A 6,034-nucleotide genomic window follows, 5' to 3' on the forward strand; every position below is an offset into this window, starting at 1 on the left:
AATACTCTGTCTTAAAGTCTATTTTATCTACTATAAACACTGCTCCTCCAATCTTCATTTGCTTAAAATTTTCATTGTTCCATCCATTTTCTTTCCCAAAATCTGTTTATATATTTAAAACGCTTCTGTCCTAGGCAGCGTTTTATGATTGTTTTGCTTTTTTATCCATTCTGACAATCTTTAATTTTTTTCAATTTTTTTCCTTTCTGATTTATTTATTTACGTTTGTGAATGATTAAGCTCTTTAGCAGTGATTTCTGAGTTTTTGGTGCACCCATCACCCAAGCAGTGTACACTGTACCCAATATATAGTCTTTTATCCCTTACCCCCCTGCCACCCTTTCCCCCGAGTTCCCAAAGTCCATTGTATTGTTCTTATGCCTTTGCATCTTCATAGCTTAGCTTCCACTTATGAGTGAGAACACATGATGTTTGGTTTTCCAATCCTGAGTTACTTCACTTAGAATAATGGTCTCCAATTCCATCCAGGTTGCTGCAAATGCCATTATTTCATTCCTTTTTATGGCTGAGTAGTATTCCATGGTGTGTATGTATATATATAAAACCACATTTTCTTTATCCTCTCATTGATTGATGGGCATCTGGGCTGGTTCCATATTTTTGCAATTGCGATTTTGCTGCTATAAACATGTGTGTGAAAGTATCTTTTTCATACAATGACTTATTTTCCTCTGGGTAGATACCCAGGAGTAGCATTGCTGGACAAAATGGTAGATCTACTTTTAGTTCTTTAAGGAATATCCATATCATTTTCCATATTGGTTGTACTAGTTTGCATTCCCACCAACAGTGTGAAAGTATTCCTTTTTCACCACATCTCTGCCAACATCTTTTTTTTAAAGTTTTGATTATCGACATTCTTGTAGGAGTAAGGTGGTATCATATTGTGGTTTTGATTTGCATTTCCCTGATAATTAGTGATGTTGAGCATTTTTTCATATGTTTGTTGGCCATTTGTATATCTTCTTTTTGGAATTGTCTATTCATGTCCCTAGTCCAATTTTTTGATGGAATTTTTTTTTTCTTGGTGATTTGTTTCAGTTCCTTGTAGATTCTGGATATTAGTCCCTTGCTGGAAGTATAGACTGCAAAGATTTTCTCCCACTCTGTGGGTTTTCTGTTTCCTCTGCTGATTATTTCTTTTGGTGTGCAGAAACGTTTTAGTTTGAGTCCCATCTATTTATCTTTGTTTTTATTGCATTTGCTTTTGGTTTCTTGGTCATGAAGTCTTTGCCTAAGCCAGTGTCTAGACGTGTTTTTCCAATGTTATCTTCTAGAGTTTTTATGGTTTTAGGTCTTAGATTTAAGTCTTTGATTCATTGTGAGTTAATTTTTATATAAGGTGAGAGATGAGGATCCAGTTTCATTCTTCTACATGTGGCTTCCCAATTATCTCAGCATTATTTGTTGAATAGGGTGTTCTTTCCCCACTCTATGTTTTTGTTTACTTTGTCAATGATCGGTTGGCTGTAAGTATTTGGCTTTATTTCTGGGTTCTTGATTGTGTTCCATTGGTTTACATACCTATATTTATACAAATACCATGCTGTTTTGGTGACTTTGGCCTTGTAGTATAGTTTGAGGTCTGGTAATGTGATACTTCCAGATTTGTTCTTTTTGCTTAGTCTTACTTTGGCTATGCAGGCTCTTTTTTGGTTCCACATGAATTTTAGAATTGTTTTTTCTAGTTCTGTGAAGAATGATGATGGTATTTTGATGGGAATTGCATTGATTTTGTAGATTGCATTTGGGAGTATGGTCATTTTTACAATATTGCTTCTACCCATCCATGAGCAAGGAATGTGTTTCCATTTGTTTGTGTCATCTATGATTTATTTCTGCAGTGTTTTGTAGTTTTCTTTGTACAAGTCTTTCACTTTCTTGGTTAGGTATATTCCTAAGTATTTTAGTTTTTTGCAGATACTGTATAAAGTGTTGAGTTCTTGATTTGATTCTCAGCTTTGTTGCTGTTGGTGTATAGCAGAGCTACTGATTTTTGTACATTAATTTTGTATCCTGAAACTTTGCTGAACTCATTTACCAGTTCTAGGAGCTTTTTGGATGAATCTTTAGGGTTTTCTAGGTATACAATCATGTCATCAACAAACAGTGACAGTTTGACTTCCTCTTTACCAATTTGTATGCCCTTTATTTCTTTCTCTTGTCTGATTGTTCTCGCTAGGACTTCCAGTATTATGTTGAACAGAAGTGGTGAGAGTGGTCATCCTTGTCTTGTTCCAGTTCTCAGGAGAAATGCTTTTAATTTTTCCCTGTTCAGTGTGATGTTGGCTGTGGGTTTGTCATAGATGGCTTGTATTACCTTAAGGTAAGTGCCTTCTATGCCTATTTTGCTGAAGGTTTTAATCATAAAGTCATGCTGGATTTTGTCAAATGCTTTTTCTGCCTCTATTGAGATGATCATTTAATTTTTGTTTTTAATTGTTTATGTGGTATAACACATTTATTGACTTGGATATGTTAAACCATCCCTGCATCCTTGGTATAAAACCCACTTGATCATGGTGGATTATCTTATCCATATGCTGTTGGGTTCAGTTAGCTAGTATTTTGTTGAGGACGTTTTCATCAGGGACATTGGTCTGTAGTTTCATTTTTTTTTTTTTTGTTGTTATGTCCTTTTCTAGAGTTGGTATTAGGGTAATACTGGCTTCATATAATGATTTAGGGAGGATTCCCTCTTTATCTTTTGGAATAGGATTGGTTACCAATTCTTCTTTGAATGTCTGATAGAATTCAGCTGTGAATCTGTCTGGTCCTGGACGTTTTTTTGTTGGTAACCTTTTAATGACCATTTCAATCTCACTGCTTGTTATTGGTCTGTTCAGAGTTTCTATTTCTTCCTGTTTTAATCTAGGAAGTTTCCATATTTCCAGGAATTTATCTGTCTCCTTTAGGTTTTCTAGTTTATGTGCACAAAGGTGATCATTGTAGCCTTGAATGATCTTTTGCATTTCTGTAGTATTGGTTGTAATCTCTGTCATTTCATTTCTAATTGAGCTTATTTGGATCTTCTCTCTTCTTTTCTTGGTTATTCTTGTTAATGGTCTATTAATTTTATTTATCTTTTAAAAAACCCAGGTTTTATTTCATTGGTATTTTGTATTTTTTTTGTTTCAATTTCATTTAGTTCTGCTCTGGTCTTGGTTATTTCTTTTCATCTGCTGGGTTTGTGTTTGTTTTGTTCTTGTTTCTCTAGTTCCTTGAGGTGTGACCTTAGATTTATATAGGCATTTAAGAGTATGAGCTTTCTTCTTAACACAGCTTTTGCTGTATCTCAGAGGTTTGATAGGTTGTGTCACTATTTCATTCAGTTCAGAGAATTTTTAAATTTTCATCTTGATTCCATTTTTGACCAAATGATCATTCAAAAGAAAGTTATTTAATTTTCATGTATTTGCACGATTTTGAGGGTTCCTTTTGGAGATAATTTCCAATTTTATTCTGCTTTGGTTTAAGAAGATTACTTGACATAATTTCAATTTTCTTAAATTTGTTGAGACTTTTTTTGTAGCCTATCATATAGCCTATCATATGGTCTATCTATTCATCATGTGCTGGTGAATAGAATATACACTCTGCAGTTGTTGGGTAGAATGTACTGTAAACATCTGCTAAGTCCATTTGTTGTAGGGTATAGTTTATGTCCACTGTTTCTTTGTTGACTTTCTGTCTTCATGTCCTGTTTAGTGCTGTCAGTGGAGTATTGAAGTCTCTGGTTATTATTATGTTGCTGTCTATCTCCTTTCTTAGGTCTAGTAGTAATTGCTTTATAAATTTGGGAGCTCCAGTGTTAGGTGCATATATATATTTAAGACTGATGTGTTCCTGTTGGGCTAGTTCTTTTATCATTATATAATGTCATGTCCTTCTATGACTTTCAAAACTATCGCTTTAAGGTTTGTTTTGTCTGATATAAGAATAGCTACATATGATCACTTTTGATGTCCATTTGCTTGGAATATCTTTTTCAACCCCTTTACCTTAAGTTTATGTGGGTCCTTGTGTGTCAGGTGAGTCTCTTGAAGACCACAGATACTTGGTTGGTGAATTCTTATCCATTCTGCCATGCTGTATCTTTTAAGTGGAGCATTTAGACCATTTACATTCAATATTAGTATTGAGATATGAGGCACTATTCTACTCATTGTGCTATTTGCTGCCTGAATACCTTGTGGTGGTTGTTTTTCCTTGTGTTATTGTTTTATAGGTCATGTGAGATTTATGCTTTAAAGTGATTCTATTTTTGTGTATTTTGAGGATATGTTTCAAGATTTAGAGCTGCTCTTAGCAGTTCTTACAGTGCTGGCTTGGTAGTGGCGAATTTTCTCAGCATTTGTTTGTCTGAAAAAGACTGCATCTTTCCTTCATTTATGAGGCTTAGGTTCACTGGATACAAAACTCTTGGCTGATAATTGTTTTGTTTAAGGAAGTTACAGATAGGACCCCAATCCCTTCTAGCTTGTAGGGTTTCTGCTGAGAAATCTGATAGGTTTTCCTTTATGGTTTACCTGATGCTTTTGTCTCACAGCTATTAAGATTCATTCTTTTTTCTTGACTTTAGATAATCTGATGGCTATGTACTGAGGTGACGATCTTTTTGTGATGAATTTCCCAGATGTTCTTTGAGCTTCTTGCATTTGGATGTCTAGATCTCTAGCAAGGCTGGGGAAATTTTCCTTGATTATTCCATCAAACATGCTTTCCAAACATTTGGATTTCTCTTTTTCCTTGGAACACCAATTATTCTTAAGTTTGGTTGTTTAACATAATTCAAAACTTCTTGGAGGCTTTGTGCATTTTTTAAAAATTCCTTTCTCTTTCACAATTTCATTTTTAATTATGCTGTTTATATCATTAACATTTAGTATAATTACCTATATGCTAAATATATAAGTAACTTAGCATTATGTGATCCTTTTCATTATTTGCTTTCTGCTTATTACCTCTTTTTTTAATGTTCCCCCTTAGTATGTTATTAGAACATATTTTTAGCATTATATTTTATTTTTATGTTGCTATACTTATTGTTATTTTAGTTATGCATATTTGCATTTTAAATGGTTGCTGTAGGAACAATATCTTCCTTAAACTGCTTATAATATTGTATGTAAAATTAGAAAACTTGTGATCATATAGGTCTCCATAATACTTATTTTACCGTATATACACTGTCATATGTATTACAATTATATACATTAAAAAACCTCACAAGACAATGTTGTAATTTTTATTTTAATCAGTCATAGGTATTCTACAGAGCTAGAGAAAATATATTTAGCAAGATATTTATCATTTCTAATACTTTTCATTCCTTCCTGAGTATTTAAATTTTTTTCTGAAAACATTTCTCTTCAGCCAGAAGAAATTTATTAACCATTTCTTACAGTAATGGTCTGCTGGTGACTTTTTGTTTGTTTGTTTTAAAATGCCTTCATTTCACCTTCATTCTAAGACTATTTTTCAGTTGGTATAGAATTCTGCATTGACAAAATTTTAATTTCAATATTTTAAAAATATTGTTCCACTGTCTCTAGCCTCCATGGTTTCTAATGAGAAATCTGTGATTATATGCATTGTGATTTCACTGTATGTATTGCACTCTTTTTTCTTTTTATTCTGACTACTTTCAAGTTTTTCTCCATATCTTTAGTGTTTTACAGTTTGAACTGTGATGTATTTAGGAATGATTATCTCTGAAGGTATTCCTTTTGGGGGTTTTCTGAACTTTTAAAATAAACAAATTTATGACTTTCACATAACTTGGAAAACTTTTTGGCAATTTTAAACTTAAACGTTTTTCTCTGTGTTTCTCCCTTTCTCCTTCTGGGATTCTAATTACACACTTATTAGACCCTTTGATATTTCACAAAGCTCTCTGAGGATCAATTGTTTTCTATTTGTTTTTCATATTGGATAATTTCTCTTCAGCTGTCTTCAAATACGTAGAATTTTGCATCCTTCATCTTTCCTCTGCTATTAAGTTCATCCTGTA

Source organism: Hylobates moloch, unplaced genomic scaffold (assembly GCF_009828535.3).
Source record: "Hylobates moloch isolate HMO894 unplaced genomic scaffold, HMol_V3 SCAFFOLD_2, whole genome shotgun sequence".
Classification (NCBI taxonomy): Eukaryota; Metazoa; Chordata; class Mammalia; order Primates; family Hylobatidae; genus Hylobates; species Hylobates moloch.